We start from the raw sequence: 18,095 nt of genomic DNA, 5'->3' as shown, positions 1-18,095 counted from the left end.
GATGAGCGATGGCCACAATAGCGAACGAACCCAGAGCCCTTCCCCTATTTGGAGACTTGCATCTTGCATATAGGGATGCCCAGGCTGCATTCAGAGGTAAGAGCCTGGGAAGATCCCTCCCCCCTCCAGGGGGATCGCTTAATCTCAAGGGCTCCTGAGTGTATAACCCATACCCCTTGTGCAAACCGTTGCATCTAGATGTAGCTTTTAACATTCATTTTTTTTTTTTATCATGACAAAGCTCTGTTATGAGCAATATTAAAGTATTTTTTCCCTCTGTGGGCTGGGGAGAGCTTCCAGTCCCTGCTTGGAGAGGTGCTTCTTGGAGGCAGATAGGGACATTAACACTCCTAACCCATAAATCTTCTATGTCTGATAACAAAAAAGCAACAAGAGTATGGAAGGGAAGCCCTGGCAACCCAAATTACTGACATTTTAACTCTCACTTTAGGATTTTCATATTCCCCCAGGAGCTCAGAAGCAGTTAACATCACAAGTTCATGCCCTGCATGGAGGCATCAGTAAGGAGAGGAGGGGTGGGCTCCTAGGGGACTCACACTAGGATTTCCCAGGCTCTGTCCTTACGCTCCTGGAAGCCAGAGTGATCGGTGGGGAGAGAAAAATCCTTCCTGCAACTCAGGGCACTGAAATACTAGTCATGCGCACTGAAAATTTCTTCAAATGAGGGGTTTCCAGAGCTATAAATGCATTCACAGATATTTTTAGGTATCGTGTTCTTGAAAAATATCATTCAATCCAGCTTTTGGGTGTAAATCTTGTTTAGATCCCTTTATAAGCCCATCAGAATTTTTCTGGTTGACTTAAGTTGTGGCATCATGGCACACAGTTTTATCAGGTTCTTTATTTCCCAGCAAAATCTCATGTTCCTTCCTCTGTGGACTTACTTGTCTCTTATAGATTAATAATGCTTGTTGGCACAGGAGGTTTCTCTGGAACACAGCGTTTTACAAATGCCAGGGGTGGCAACAAGCAGCTAGTTAGAAGACTGATACTTCTTCTCTTGCAGATCTTCCATATTTCACTGCTTATTAGAGGTTTACTGATGTGCTGAATACTGAGTTGCTTGCTGCCCTCTAGGTTCTTATTTGACCTTTTGTTATTAGAGTTCATAAAAGAAATGTCAGGAAGCCAGTGGTGAATACTTTAAAGCTGTCTAGTGCCTATTGAACAGCCCCAAGTATTAGCTGCAGCCCTCATGTCTATGTGTTTCTTTTTTCCTCTGTTCAACAGATCAAAGTCATTACACTTTAGTTCTGTATTTGGGAAAAGCCCACATTCTGCCCCAGGAATTTTGTAACTTCACACAGGGTCTCATCGGCAAGTCCTATGGCAGTGGTGCATCCTACAGGCTAAAGATGCTCCCCACCTGCTACGTAGATGTGTATATGTCTGGGTAACCCAAGCACTGCCTTTAGACCAGGGGAACCAGGTTCATTAAGTATTTAAACTTGCACTGGCAGTGGAGCTGGACCCACGGTAGTGTTTCTGATGGCCTTCTTCAGCTTCTGTGTTTATGTCATTTTTCACTCTGCCAGAAATGCTACGGCCTAGGAAGCCAAACTCTTATTATTTAGATGTCTCGACCTGCATTTAGATCTGAGTCTGTCTTAAGCTGTGGGAAAACATTGCCTGTGGATTTAAAGAACGTTGTTTAAGTAATGTAAATAGTAAAGCAAGATGCTTTCAAAGCTGGGGTTTCCTTTGTTGTCACAACTTCTTACTACTGCATAGTCCATTATTGTTAAATACCTACCCTGTCATTAAATACCAGCACCTTCTCATCATAGAGTTAAGTGCACTATGTAGGAAAATGTGGGTAACTCAATGATCACAATTTTTTATTTCTTTTATTTCTATTATACCTTAAATATAAAAACATTGGTTTGCATATATTTCAGTTTTATTTTCTCCTTGCTAGCATCACTTTGACCTACATCTGAATCAACTAATCTGAGGATTTAACACCAAAAGCTGTCAGACAAGATAAGCACCAAGGGCATGTGCTTCTTCTTTAGGATGAAGTTCTCAGACTTGTATTATCAAATGTGGGCTGCTGGATTTTGTTTAGCCCTGTTTTTTGCAGAGCCATTGAGATGGCAAAAGTCAATGTGGAATTTTTTTAATAAAATTTATTATTTTTTCACTGAGACAAACGCAAATCTTTCTGTGTTGAGAAAGAGGAATGTATGCAAAAGTCCTGAAAAGAGGCAGTGTGAGTGTGTAGGGCTTGGCACAACATGTGCTATTCAACAGACACATATAAAATTGGGATGAATAGGAAAAATCAGACATTACTAAAAACAAGAATAAGACTATATTTTGCTAAGTTATCATTTTGTTTACTTGGGGTGTTTTAAGGCAACAGGCCAATGAGGTCATGATCAGTTGCTGTCATATGGGCAGGCTAGAGAAATAGCTGCCTCATCCCGTTTCCAGAGCTTCCCTCTCCTGAGGGAAGTGGGGGGTGTCATGGGTGCAGGTGCACCCATTTTGACTATCTTTTTGAGCAGCTGACCAGGTTGTGAGAGGAAGTCACCAGGCTGAGATTTATCCAGCAGACAGAGATAGAGTATTATGCAGTGGCACAGGCAGACCAACAGCCCTGTCTTAAGTCCTAGCAGGGAGAAGATGTAAGAAGGCTTCCGCCAGACAGAGGGCAAACAGGCAGGATGAGGCAGGATGGAAATTCATCTCTGTTCTGGGCAGAAGAAGAAGCCCCCTGCTTGCCCCTGAAGTTCCCCTAGCCAACAGAAATGAAGCTCTGGGGATGGAAGGAGAAGCAGGTGTGGTGAATGGTTCAGAATCACAAAAAGGCAACCACGTTAAGAAGGTCCAACTGAGAACCAAAGTCACAACAGGTGCCACTAAAAAATGGCGAAGGATCTTAGTAATTGGAGAGTCTGCGCTGAGGGGCCCTGAGGTGCCCATCTGCCATCGTGATAACCTCTCTAGAGAGGTTTGTTGCCTGCCTGGAGCCTGCATTTTGGATATCAGGAAGAGGACACTGGGTATGACAAGGCCAGAGGACTACTATCCACTCCTGGTCTTTCGAGCAGGGTTGCACAAGGCTGTGGCTGGAAAATTAAAAAATATCAGAAAAGACTTTAGGACACTTGGGAATATGCTGAAGGGATTGGGAGTGCAGGTAATGATCTCCTCAGTCATCCCAGTTGGGGACTGGGATCTGGGCAGAAGAAGGAGAACAGACCAGTTGAATTAATGGCTACATGGATGGTGTCGTGCCCAGGGCTTTGGCTTCTACAGTTTAGGACAAACTTTCACCAGGAGGGACGAGAATATACTGGACAGAAAGTTGGCAGGACTCATCACCAGGGCTTTAAACTAGATTTGATGGAGAAAGGGAGCGTACAGCTGAAGAACAGAAAAGAGTCAGGGAACACTGTTACTTCAGGAAGCAGCAGAGGGAAAACCTGCTTTTTCACAGAGGTTTTTGGGAGGGCTCCTCCAAAAAGGTAATGCAGCTGAAAGGCCATCTGTGTTCCTCTGTACCAATGCGTTCAGCATGGAAAATAAGCAAGAGGGGTTGGAAACTGCGGTGCAACTGGAAAACTATGATCTTATTGCCATCATGGAAACATGATGAGAAGACTCAACTGGAATACCATGATTGAGGTCTGGAAGCTGCTTAGAAGGGATAGACAAGTTAAGAGAGGTGAAGGAATTGTCCCCTATATTAAGAAGTGGATAACTGTGAAGAGCTGCTTCTGAGAAACAGTCGTGAACAGGTTGAGAGCTTGTGGGTGAAAATTAGGGACCGAATCAATAAAGGGCATCTGGAAGTTGGGGTCTATTACAGGCCGCCTGATCAGGGGGAGCCTGTGGATGAAATACTCTTGCTTCAGCTGCAAAAGGCATCACACTCTCAGGCTCTTATCCTGATGAGGGATTTCAACCACCCAGATATCTGCTGGGAAAACAACACAGCAACTTGCAAGCAGTCCAGGAGCCTCCTGGAGTCCATTGATGACACCTTTCTGGTTCAAATATTGGACAGACTGAGGCAGACTTAGCTGCAGTGAGCATTCCAAGGTCAAATTCACAATCTTGAGGAATGTGGGCCTGGCAAAGAGTGAAGTGAGGACTCTGAACTTTAGGAGAGTGAACTTGATGCTGTTTGAGGAATTGTGGATGAGATCTCCTGGGAAGCTATCCTTAGGGACAAAGGAACAGAACAGAGCTGACAGCATTTTAAGGATGCCTTTCTGAGAGTGCAAGAGCTCTCCATCCTGCAGAATAAGAAACCAGGCAGATGAGGCAGGAAACCAATATGGCTGAGCAAGGACCTGCTGGTCAGGCTGAGGGAAAAAAGGGAAAAATATACACAGTGGAAGTAAGGATGAGGGACCTGAGAAGAATATAGGGATGCTGTCTGGATGTGCAGGGATAGAGTCAGGGAAGTCCAGGCGCGGATGGAATTGAACTTGGCAAGAGATGTGAAAAACAACAAGAAAGGATTCTTTAGCTACATTGGGCAGAAGAGAAGGGCAGAAGAGAGTGTACCCCTCTGATAAATGAAAAGGGAGAGCTGGCCTCCTCAAGCATGGAGAAGGCTGAGGTACTACTCAGTGAGTTCTTTGCCTCAATCTTCATGGTCAGTCAGGCTTCTCATGCCTCACATATCCCTGTGCTTCTAAGCAGGGGTCGGGGGAGCAAAATCCCTCCCACAGTAAGAGAAGAGCAAATCCAAGACCACCTCATGAGACTGAATGTGTAAAAGCCTATGGGCCCCATGACATGCATCCCAGGGTTCTGAAGGAAATTGCTAATGTGGTTGCCAAGATGTTCTCTATCATATTTGAAAAGTCGTGGCTGTCAGATGAAGTTCCTGATAACTGGAAAAAGGGAAACATCACTCCCATTTTTAAGAAAGGGAGAAAGGAGGAACTGGGGAACTACAGGCCAGCGAGCCCCATGTCTGTGCCTGGAAAGATCGTGGAGCAGATCCTTCTTGAAGAAATATTAAGGCATATGTGAGATGTAAAATGATATGAGACAGTCAGCATGGCTTCACCAAGGCAATCTAGTGGCCTTCTATGATGGAGTGATGGCACTGGTAGGGAAAGGAAGGGCAGCTGATGTCACCTACTTGGATTTGTCCCATGCCACATTCTTATCTCTGTATTGGAGAGATATGGATTTGAAAGCTGGACTATTCTTTGGATGAAGAATTGGTTGGATGGTCATAGCCAGAAGATTGCTGTCAAATGCTCTATGTCCAAGTGGAGGCTGGTGACAAGTGGCATCCCCTAGGGACCGTCTTGGGACTGGTGCTTTTCAATGTCTTAATCAGCAACGTAGACAGTGGGACTGAGCGTACCCTCAGCAAGTTTACTGATGACACCAAACTGAGTGGTGCAGTTGATACAATAAAAGGGGAAGACACCATCCAGAGGAACTAGACACGCTTGAAAAGTGGGCACATGAGAATCTAACGAGGTTTAACAAGGCCAAGTGCAAGGTGTTGCACTTGGGACAAAGCAATCCATGTATGAGTACCGACTGGGAGAAGAACCCATTGAGAGTAGCCTTGCTGAGGACAGTGTGCTCTTGCAGCCTGGAAGGCCAATGGTATTCTGGGCTGCATCAACAGAGGGGTGGCAGAAGAGGGAGGGATGGGATTGTCCCCTTCTACTCTGCCCACGTGAGGCCCCATCTGGAGTATTGTGTCTAAGCATGGGGCCCCCAGTACAAGAAGGGTGTGGAGCTGTTGGCATGGGTCCAGAGGAGGGCCATGAAGATGATCAAAGTGCTGGAGCACCATTCCTATGAAGATAGGCTGAGGGAGTTGGGCTTGTTTAGCCTGGGGAAGACAAGGCTCTGAGAAGATTTTGTTGTAGCCTTCCAATACTTGAAGGGAGCTTACAAGGAGGAGTGGGACTGACTTTTTACATGGTCTGATAGTGATAGAACAAGGGGAAAAGGCTTTAAACTAGAAGAGGGGAGATTTAGGTTAGATGTTAGGAATGAATTTTTTACTCAGAGTTTTTAGGCACTGGCACAGGCTGCCCAGAGAGCTTGTGGATGCCCCATCCCTGGAGGCATTAAAAGCCAGGCTGGACTGGGCCCTGGGCAGCCTGATCTAGTGGTTGCCAATCCTACCCATGGTAGCATGGTTGGAACTAAATGATCTTTAAGGTCTCCTCCAACCAAAGACATTCTGATTCGATGATTCAATGAAATGCTGATAATAGATGACAATAAATGATAATAAAAGAATTGAGAAGGTACACTTTGCATCAAAACACGTATGCACACCTATTGTGGGCATAGTGTTGAAGCAAAAGGACACGTGCCCAATGTGAGATGAGTACATGAGAGAAAGAGCAGTCTAGACCTGAAGTGTACCACCCACCCATGTATATTTGGTAAAAAACAGCTCTGCCTGCTGGATTTTATTTTTCTCACTGAGGTACATGTTGCTCTTAAATAAACATAATTATACCCTCTGTGGAGCTGGAGCTTCGTCCAAAGGCTAAAAATAGAAGGCAGAAAGTAGAGACATCAATTAGATGCATACTGCTCAACAATTTAACTTCTAATTGGCTTGTGGTTATTCCCCAACTAGGAACCAACCCTGTTGTGTTTAAAGGATTGACAGTCAAGCAAAACAGGGACCCAAAACAAATTTTCTTTTAAAGTGAAATGACCCCAAAAAAGTCGTATGTGTTGCATGTTGAGGAACTCGCATGTTTGTACACTGCTTACCTTCAGCCTAGAGCTTTTCTGCAGCTACTCCCTCAGTCATAGGTGACACAGCTATTTACACTCTCTTCAACTTTTTAAAGTTTCTCTAATCTATTTAAAGTTAGATTTGGTTCCAGATCAGCTCGTGCTGCAGTACTGCAAGAGTGCTTGTTGGAGGCATCCCAAGAGCATCTTCTTTTCTGCTCCAAATCTATTTTCTTTTCAGGTGGCAAAAGCAAAGCGTCTATCATCTTAATTCCCTTCATTTTTTATTTGTATTTAATTCTTCTTTATGACTCATCCCAGGCTGAGTTAAACAGCAGAGCTTGGTATGTTGTTTGCTGTGAACCAGGAAGTGAGAGGGCTTTGTGCCCAGCAAAACTCATGCCATGTTTCAGCTGATGATATACACAAACACCACTCATCATGGGAGTCTTTGGCAGGTGCTGGCATCACCTGTTATTCCTCAAAGAACGTTAAGCAGGGTGCAAAATGAGAGGATGCCAACAGGGCTCAATTTCTGGCAGAACAGCAAACCCATGCCACTGTCCAGATCCCAGATTAGCCAAGTTTTGAGGCCAGTTCAGCCCTTGAAAGACCAAGCTCTTTCAAAGTTGTAGAGGGAGAAGGATGGATTTCAATGGTACACCAGAAAAAAACCTGTAGAGCTGCCCATGCACCCACAAAGAGTACAGTAGCCTTCATGTCTCCCTACAACCACGGCGTAGCTCCTTTTTCCCCAAGATTTAGGAGAGTCCTTTCCTGCCATTATTTCTAAGCCGCTTTTTCCTCCAACTCAGCACCCGAAGAAAATCTATCTACTGTGGTCCCATGATGACCAGCACCTGATCATTTGTTTAACTGGTGCAAATCATGAAAAATTAGAGGGAAAAAAAACTACAATCTGCAAGAAAAAGTAGCATGTGCATTACCGTGTATACTTTATAAGTGGTTAGAAGGTAAATTCTTTGTGTCTTCCCCCAGTGCTGCACCCCAGGGGATGCCTAAGAAAGAATTTGCACTGCTGTACTCATGAAGAAAGCACACAAATAGCCCAGGTTTGGTCTGCTTAGGATCAAATTAAACTCAGTCCTTCTTGCCCAAAACCATGCCTCAGCAGCCAACCTTTCTTCATGTAAGTTTCACTCAAACAAGAAGCATCCCAGAAACCACGATAGCCTGAATGGTTTCAATTTTTGCTCAGCCTTACAATTATCTGACTTCTCACCAGTGATGTCTGCTTACCAATGCTCACACATGGGGAAGGATAGCAATGACAATTATGCTTTTTTTGACTGTGTTCTTACATTGAAAGTGTAGCTATGCTGTGTGTTGATAGAAAGCAAAGGCAAGAGTCTCGCTGCACTTGAATTGTTTACAAATTAAGTAGTAATGAAGCTACCGTGAGATGAAAACTACAGCTTTGGGAGAATAAACATGTTTAATACAGTTAAAACTGAAGGGCAGCTTAAAGAGCAGAGGGTAATGAAGAGATTCGAGACAGTGTTTTGTCCACATAAAAAACTATATTTCTCTAATATTTAGGTCTTTTATTTAAACACCTGATGCCTCTTAATTTGCTGCATCAGATGTTTAAATACAATTGTCAAAGAGAAAAGACAAATATTCAGACCCATGTTTATAACGTCTCTTTTGTTTTGAAGTAGTAAGGTGAAAGAAAGTGTTGAAAGGAAGTATGATGCTCCACAAGAACTGAAGTGAATTAGAGCACAGAACTGAAATGATGATTAGATTAAGGATGGCTTGATGATCAGCTAAAGGATGCTTTTTTTTGTCAAGCAGCACTCCTGTGTGGTCGACACCCTGGGAGGCTGCCATTTTAAAGTGCTTTTTGGTCAGCTGTTGCATGTGGGCTCTGCTCTTCCTTTAACTTTATTGATTTTGAAAAGAAAGCAGAATGCCCTGTGCTCAGCCACCATGCAACTCCTGTGTTATGGCACTGCAGCATGCAGAGGGCTCAACCACTGCTGCAGCTTCATTGCAGAAACTAATCCCTGCGTCATCAGGTTTGTTGGCAAAAAGGAAATATATATATATATATTACATCATACACAATGGGACAACAATTAATGCCCAGAGGAGTAGGTGAGCACACGTAATTTTTCAGGAACAAAATCTTGGAAAACAAGTTCTGGTTACTGCTTTAATGGATTATTTGCAGGAGTGCTTGCAGACCTCGTACCCAAATCCATCAACTGAAGTTGGAGAGCCCACATACTGCTGCTGGCCATCACCACAAGCTTGTCTCAGGATTTTCAAGTAGCAGGGCTGGTTGCCACAGTTCACAGAGCAGGACCATCATCCTTGCTCCCATACGGATTTTCCAACCTAAAGAGAAGGGATGTCTGCTGCTACAAGCCTACTGCATTAACTCTGACAAGAGTAAAAGCAGCTAAGTAACAGGAACAGGAAATAACTACCCAAGGTTTGCCAACTGCCAGCCAAATTCTAACCTGCTCAAATAATTTTTGAGGCCAATTTACTAAAAGCTGTGATCTGGAGTTAAACATAGAAAGATGCAAATAACACAGGGCAAGAGCTGGCTTGGGTTAGATCCTTGCTTTGGTTTGCAGACCTTGGAATAACTCTCCCTGTTTATTTGGTGCATGGTGCTGCAAAGTGTTGAGAGACTTTTGGGAGCTCCTAGGGAGTTGCACCTCCCAGGAACTGCTCCACATTTCACAGTATCAGGCCCTTGATGGTAGGTTACCAGTTCCCCAGGATGCACACAGTATACTTAGGGATGCATTGAAATGAGAGACTGCAGATGAACAGAATTTGCCTGGGATCCTTTCATTAAACCTTTCACGGATGTGCACAAGCTGAAATCTGTGGAGCAAAAGGTAGCTGTTTGCAAACCCTGTTGTAGGGGATCCCAGTATGGACAGTACACTGAAACACCATCCCCCTTTCAAGCTTGTCCCCGTCATCTTTGGTCAAGGCCAGTAACATGGAGCACCCAAAAACTTGCTCCTTGCTCTTTGGTAGGTGAGGTTGGAGGTATGAGCAGGGAGATTTGGGCTCCCCATAATGAAACAGTTGGAATTTGACCATGAAATTCCCAAATTGAGTACAACCTCTTGAGCTACCACTAGCAGCCAGAGTTCACCTCAAAGTGAAAAGACCTCTCCTCTTGGCTTCATAGGATTTGGACACACCCTCATGGGCCTCCTGTGGAGCACCATTACATGGGACAGCTGAATCTTCCTGAAGAGAGGCCATCTGCAATTTGGGACCCACAGAGGAGGGCTATGGACCAGAGAGCTTTGTGCACTTTCCAAATTATGGATAGAGGAAAAGTGTTTTAAAGAAAATGATATTGAAGTGTGGTAGTTAAAGAAGGTGCTAACTGGGAGAGGGCATACCAAGTGTCCTGGGGCTTTTATCAAATTCCCATCTCGAAATTCTGGGTTCACTGGTGTTAAAATACTGAAGGGGGTACAGCAAAGGACTCCCTCCCTTGGAAATGAAAATTTAATTCTAGGACCAAGAAGATGCTAAATCCTCCGATCAGTCAAAAAATGTAATTATGGTTAGGATGTCTCATTCTCTATGAGATGCCCAGTTTTGCCTGACTGTGGTGGTATCTCCAGAAGGTGACAGTTAGCAATCTCATTTCCATCATTTAAGAGACATCTAACCAGGCAGGTTGGGATGTGACACTTTCAGAGTCAAAAGAGTTCAGATCAAGAACTTTTATTTCAGCTGTAGCAGCTTAACACTTCTTATTTCAAGACTTTAAAAAGCAGCCAGTGACAGGTGAGGCAAGCATAGGGACTGCAAACACAGCTATATCCAGACAAGCAGAACAGTCATTGCAAACTGTTTTAACAATTTCTATCATCATTAACAAATAACCCAAAATGGCACAGAGTGATTTCGTGGAGAGATATGGCATCTATCAGCGATTAGAAAACTTTGACGGGCACAGTTATTGTTTTTACAGTGAGTAGCATGGCTTGCAGACATTGATGTGGCTTGCCAATGAAAAATAAATGGTTTTAGCAATGATTGTGCTGAATATGAGCAGTTTCTTGTGAATTTCTGCATCTCACATGATGGCTCATTGGAGGAGAAAGCAAGAACAGAAAAGCAGGGGAAGGCAAGCCTTCAGACTTTTAATTATGTTAAACTATGTTTGTAAATGTTGGGGATGATTCATCAGGAGTCCTGTGACTGCCAGAAGATGCTGGGATCCAGCACTTGGGAGCTCAGAGCTCCATCCACAGCTTCTTGAGAAAGGCAAACAGTTTGTTCATTAGAGCCTTTTATTTGCTTGTTTATTTATTACAAATGAGCCCTGTGGGTGTATTTCACTTGGCCTGGGACATCACTTCCCTCATGTTTCAGTTGTGTTTTTTTTTCAGAACACCGTGAGATTTTTACAGTAACAGGATTTTTTCAGCCAATAAATATGTTTATTTTCTTTCTTTTCTTTCTTTCTCTTTCTTTCTTTCTTTCTTTCTTTCTTTCTTTGCTGTAACAAACATCCTCTGCACACACAACTCTTGATATATTGAAGTGACTATTGTGTTCAAGTGAATTTTGTTGGCCCTTTCAAAGCCATACTCTCATTTCCTCCTTAAATTTGACTTCAAACAGACAGTGGCGATAAAGCAAGGTGATGCACGAGAAATGCTGTATGAGTTGTCAAACTCATACAATTTATGAAACAGTGACAAAATTAGAGCATTCATTTGGAAACTAATGCAAATGCACAGCAGAACAGGTGTCTTCAATGGATGACAGTTGCTGGTGAACACTTCAGAGGTCCAAAAGTGATGGCCAGCATCACAGAAGGGAACAAAAATACTAATCCATGTTTCTTAAATGCCAGAGTTTGCATTACAGCCCCTGCATTCATTAATATATGCTGTATGCTTCTGGAAATACTCTATAGTATCTAGATGTGTTAGAACATCTAAAGATTAAAAAGCTCAGTTGAAGCTAATTGCTGTAATGGAGGCATACACCTGTGCTCAGCAAGAATAAGTTATACTGCTGTCAGTGAAACCGTATCTTGGCAGCTGAGGCATCAGCCCTTCATGCACTGGATTAGGTACATCATACTTGGTGCTGTGTATGTAAATAAAGTGATGCTGTTAATAACATCTCTGCTACCCTTTTAAGAGGCGTATTTCTTTGACACATGCAGAAAGTTAGTTACTACTCTGCAAAATTTCAGTTTGTGTCCTCATCTGTTTATCATTTACTCTTTGGATGCTTGTGCTAAGAATTTAGTCTTTCAGAATAATGTTTAGGGTAGGTGGTCCCTTCAAAGCTGTTTGGTTTCACTGAAGCATTTTGATTTGCTGTGGAAGGCTCGTGCAAACTTTTCCTTTAACTCTATCCAACACCGTGATGAACCAGTGCAAGAACTCCTGTTGCAGTATTTCCTGTCTCAATACAGTCAGACACTTTGAAGTGTTATTTTTCATTCAATTTCAGGGAAACTTGTTGTTCCCCCCCCTCATTCAATCCTAAGTGAAAAATTAAACATGTGATGGTAGTTTAAACATGTCAACATGTAATCCACATTTAGATATATATTTATGCTTTCATTACATACACACACGTTAATGTCACAGTAACTACCATCCTACTGACTTTCCCAGCCTTAAGAAAAAGGACTATACTTTCCCCTTTAGATAATTTTTTTTTTCAAAAGAGATTTTAGAATTGTGGTAAGGATATGGGATAGCCACACAAAATTAAAAAACCCTCCACTTGCCTGCTTACCTAAAAAAGGTAACATTGCATTCTCTTTAATAAGAATCATAGAATCACCGAGGCTGGAAAAGACCTCCAAGATCATCCAAGTCCAACCATCTGCTTACCACCAATATTTCCCCACAAAACCATGTCCCGTAGTGCAACATCTAAATGTTTCTTGAACACCTCCAGGGATGGTGACTCCACCACCTCCCTGGGTAGCTCCTTCCAGGACCTGACCACTCTTTCGGAGAAGAAATTTTTCTGAATATCCAACCAGAATATACCCTTGGGGGGGTTCTATAAACCATGGATGCTTTCATCAGGGTGCTTATTTAATGCATAAAAGAAAAAGGATGTGAAATAAATATTTAATCTTTCTTTATCAAGATCAATATCACAAATCAACAATTCTGCCAGAACATGTAACAACGTAACCGGAATCCCCTTTTGTGTGGATCAGACTTTGCACGTGCAGCGCAGAGAGATCCAGGCTGAGCATACACTTGCTGTGCAAGTGATGCAAGTAAGCACCGAAGAATCTGCAAAAAGGAGAAAAAATCAGAGAACCAGCATGAGGATCCTTTGCCCAAGCAAAATTTTGGTAGTAAAATAAAAAAAAAAAGAAAGCAGGCTTGTTTGTATTAGCGGTATGCTAGTGGACAATTAATGCTGTCTCGAAAGTAAATCAACTGCAAGGTACGTGTGGGGAACACTACATTTCTCAAACTTTTGTTAAATGCTGGAAGTTAAGGAGACTTAGGGCATCAAGGGAAAATCTTGAAACCTAGACCAAAATATGGCAGGGTAAACTCAGCTCTCATCCTTGTCATATGGGGAACTGCAACCTTTGTTCAGCTGCAGAAGGCACAGACCCAGCCATGCAGAGGCAGTGGAGGAAAACCCAATGGGAACAAAGCAGGTGGAGGAGGATGAGGGCTGACCTAGATCGAATGGTGGGCAGCAGGGACATGGGGAATCCTATGGGATGCATCGCTCCCATTGCCGAAAGGAAGCAGCCTCTCTACATAAAAAGCTACAGATAACAGCAGTAAAATACCAACACACAATTTTTTTTTTTCTAAACTAAAAAACACACAGTAAACACCATTCCCAGTGCCTTGTCCTCATCTGTGCAGCAGCTCAGCCCCGGCAGCCTTGAAAGCGAGGCGGTGGGAGTGCTCCGATTTCCGCCGCCCGTCTTTGTGCACGGCAGCAAGCCCATAAATCATCATGCTCATGCTGTGTGCCCTGCCACAGCGGGCGGCAGGAAGGTAGGAGGCTGAGTGGCAGCCCAGCTCAGCAGGCAGCTGATGGCTCTCAGGCCGGCACTGAAATGCTAGGGTGCAGAAAACTGGACACATTTTGTTCCCCCTTGCCCATTGCAGGACCAAGCACCCTTGGGGACCAAAGCACAGGGGATTTTATTTTCTTCTAATTATAAAGTTTTTAATTTGATGTGAGACACCAGATGTCATCCACATCCATTTTCTTGCTGCAGATGGGAAATCACTGAGAGTAAAACTTTGCAAGGCAGAGAGAGATGCAGGGATTGCCATCCTATCCCTTCCTCCAACTATTTCCATAATTTTACCTCTTTTAAAAACGTATTGCTTTCACCACCTCCTGCTACCCATCCCAGGCTGGTAAGTGCTTTCTCAGTGATTTGGGGCTGGAAGGAAAACAGAAAAAGAGGGGAAAAAATGACAAATTCTTCCTTACAGAACCATCATCTATAGTTGATCTACTGTGTAGAGCAGGGAAAGACAGACAGCCATCAGCTGAATCACATGCAGAAATTACAGGATTTGAACAGTTGAGAAAAGTGATAGAAAAACAAACCTCAGTGGCTCTGACCACACTTTGACTCAACTTCCACTGGGCAGCCATGAGTAAAGAGGAAAAACTTTTTATAAAATGGGGAAAAGTCCTGACTTTTCAAACATCTGTCACACCAGGAGCAGGACTTGAGGAGCACTGAACTTTTCTCATCCTTTTTTTTGAGGGATATGGGGAAAGCCAGCAGAGGGGAGCCCCATCTAGGGAATGAGGGTGGAGCTTTGCCTTGGAGGGCAGAGGGGAGGCTGTACGCTTGCAGACAGAGGGGTCATCCAGGGGGACCAAGGTGGAGAAACTGGGACCTGGGGATGGCTGTGTGCTGCTCTAACATCCCTTAGGTTCTATACGCTGAGTGGAAACATCCAAGCCTACTTTGCCATCACAGAGATTGACAAGGTCAACCATTCTCCCTAAAATTCATTTTGCTCCCTTTTCCCATGCCACCTCATTAACCTGGAGAAAGGCTGTGTGGAAAGCACCCTTCTGCTTGTTCCTGACATTGCTTCTAGATGTCAGCAGCACTGAGGCCTGTCCCCACTGCCTGTTGCTTACCTTTCTTACCGAGATGTTAATGGGATAATGTCAGTCAAGTGCTTTGAAGATGAAGAAGAAAGACTAGGCAAACAGGGGCAGATAAACAGAGCTCTTCATCTTCCACACAGTGCTGGACAGAGTGCTTCCAATTATTTTTCCCAAGTGTCTCCAAGTACTGGAGAAGATGTAGGTCGCAGCTGAGATTTCCTTCTCCCACAACCCAAGACACAACATTCAATCCGTCCCTGTAGGATGCTACTGTGAATCCTACATTGATGCATCGCCTGAGCTGCTAGTTAATTCAACTGCCATTAACCTAAGCAAAACTATAACACACTGAGAAAATATTCCCCTATTATTTCTAGAGATTACCGAGCTGGAAAGTCATTAATAACCTAGAAGTGCATTCAATTTATCTTTGTTTATTAGCTGCTTTTGTCAGACACGAGTATCCCCCCCTACACACTTTTGAAGTATCCCACTATGACATTAGCCCCAACTACAGCCCTTGTAAAGTCAACAATCTGATATGGCCATTAATCTCCCACTTCAAAAGGAAAGGCAGGAGACTGAGCAAGGAGATCTCACATCTGCTCTTCCACCTGCTGTTAGCTGCAGCCTGACATCAGATAGCTCGAGAGCCCCTTGTGAACACTTATTTTCACTTCCAGCCTAAGAGGACAAGCAGACATGATGCAAGACCCACAGGAGACATATGCCTTGAGAAACAGGAGTTGGAGATGTTCCATGTACTCCCACAGCACCTCAAACAACATTTAGCTGAATAAATACCGTACCTAGTGTCTAAGCTTCAACCTTCATGGGTACTCCTATGGATACAACATGCAAAAGCTCACTTTGTGCACAAAATTCCAGTTTGAGGCAATGGGTCCTAGTAGATCCAGAGCCCGCCATCATGTCTGAGGGCTCAGAGGACACTGTGGCTTACCACGGACCTCCAGGAGCCATAGGCATAGGAGGCCCTCAGTTATGAAGGCCCATCTCCTCAAAAGCTAAATAACAAACATAATCTCCTCCAAGCCAATCCTTCAGCCGCTATCCATCTTTCTGAACAAAAGGGAGCCAGGATATCCACTGGACAGGCTGTACAAGAAGTATGGTGTGTTGGAAATGGGCCAATATATATTACTTTTTTACTCCAAAGATACCACCTGGCCACCCTTCCATTCCTGCTGAACTAATGAAAAACCAGTTCTCTCACGATGGAGAGGTAAAAATCTGCAGTTTCTCAATGCAACAAATGCGAATTACTTGTCATGCTTGCACAAATGCAAACATAAACACATGTGCTTCCACATAACAAAGTAGGTCAAGTCCAGGCCCTATTATTGTGGAAGGAATTACTTAAAATACTGCTAAAATAGAATTTTTTTCACTAATGGCAATTATTTCATGTACTTTCATAACTGCTAATGCTGCTGCAGGTCCAGGACATTAGTTACTGGCAGAGCAGGAGAAGGCAATGTATAATGTATCCTCTGCGTCTAAAGGAGTTGCATTCTCAAGCCACAACAACCATATGAAACCTAGCATCGTTTTTCTGGGCAATGTTTGTTGAATGTGCATTTGCTTTCTAATTAACTCCTTTCCTACCTTCCCATAGTTCAGGGAATCAGATGACAAAGTTTTACCTTCTGAGTACAGTAACCACTCTTCACTTGTCCTGGGAACCTCTCTGGTAGATCTTTCTTGTGTAGAAGATACTTAACAGCATAAAAGAGGAACTCATAAAAAATATTCCAGTCTCCCCTCTTTTTTTTTTTTTTTCCAGTCTTATTTTAGCTATGGTACCTTAATAACACAACAGTCAGTGAAGTTTATTGTTCACTGCTGCCATCATGGTGCTTTCACTGCCATGCAACAAATGCACCCTCAGGGTTTATCTCAGTCTAACAGAAATATGCTCTCTACAAAACAGAATGAAAGTACAGTTTGGTTTCCTAAGGACATTATTTCTCTTACTTATTTCTTTTAGCTCCATGTGGTAAAAGGAAGGTAACTCTGAAAGTTTGACATAGGTGCTCAATACATGTCTCTTCTGTTTCCCTTCAGTTTTAAAGGGTTTTTGTTTGTTTGTTTGTTTGTTTTTTAATTCTGCCAAGCCTTTGATTTATCCTAGCTGTGAGATGGGTTTGGGTGACCATGGGAGAGACCTCCTCTCCTCCCTCCCCTCCAGCTCCTGTGCCACTGGGCTGGTTGGATGCTCACCTGATGCTGACAATTAGGTCAAAACCCCTCCAGGCAAGGCTTGTGCATCTCCCACATCCTAAACAGATGCTTCAATCTCTGAGATATTGCACAAGGAGAGGGAGGGAGCCTTTGGGAAAAAAGGACCTTTTCTTAGATTGTTTTTCAGAAAGGTGTTAGGTCAAAAGCCAGCAGTGACTAGTTCAAGACCTCCTAAATGATATGAACCCTGCCTGAAAAGAGAGATTTATGTCTCTGAGCCTTATCTATAGCTGTCTTTTAAATTTTTTCTACTGACTGCATTACATGAATCTTGATCTACTCCTCTCCAGGTGACCAGATGTAGCTGCCTGCAAAGATAGTTCTCCTGGGCCTGAATACCTGATCCACCTCCTTTACGTCTTCATCTTAATATCCTATTTTTTTGTTGTTTTAAAAAGTCTGATGCTTTTTTAATGAAATGCACCTCTATGTAAAGCACATTGTGTACTATGCATAACTTTTAAACACTGAAAACTGCAGCACGGTTGATCCAGCTCATGCCAGCTTTCACTTTTACTGCACACTTTATACATATGCTAAAGATGTTATATATAAGGTTGTTTCTAGCCACAGCTATTGCTCATGTAGATGCATGATGCTCCATGACATGACAAGGAAAAATTAAAACAGTCTTTTGATGAAAAGTGTCTCATCTTCTTTTGGTATATGAGTGTGTTGCATGTTTCAAATTTGTTTATGGAGGTCAAGCAAAATCTGTTCAGTCAGGATAGTAGCACTTTGGTATCAAGTATCTTTTAAATTACATGTTGTACATTTGTAATCATAAGCCTTGAGAGTATTTTACTGCTTTCACCACAAGCTTCTCTAGGAAATGAAAGTACTTGGGGGTACTGGTGGCTGGCAAGCTGAACATGAGCCAGCATGTGCCCTCACAGCCCAGAAAGCCAACCATATTCCAGTCTGCATCCAAAGAAGCATGGTCAGTATGGTGAGGAAGGTGATCCTGCCCCTCTGCTCTGCGCCATGAGACCTCATCTGGAGCACTGGGTCTG

Source organism: Numida meleagris, unplaced genomic scaffold (assembly GCF_002078875.1).
Source record: "Numida meleagris isolate 19003 breed g44 Domestic line unplaced genomic scaffold, NumMel1.0 unplaced_Scaffold119, whole genome shotgun sequence".
In the NCBI taxonomy this organism is placed as follows: Eukaryota; Metazoa; Chordata; class Aves; order Galliformes; family Numididae; genus Numida; species Numida meleagris.
The sequence above is the reverse complement of the archived record's forward strand: the minus strand, read 5'-3'. Positions refer to the sequence as shown.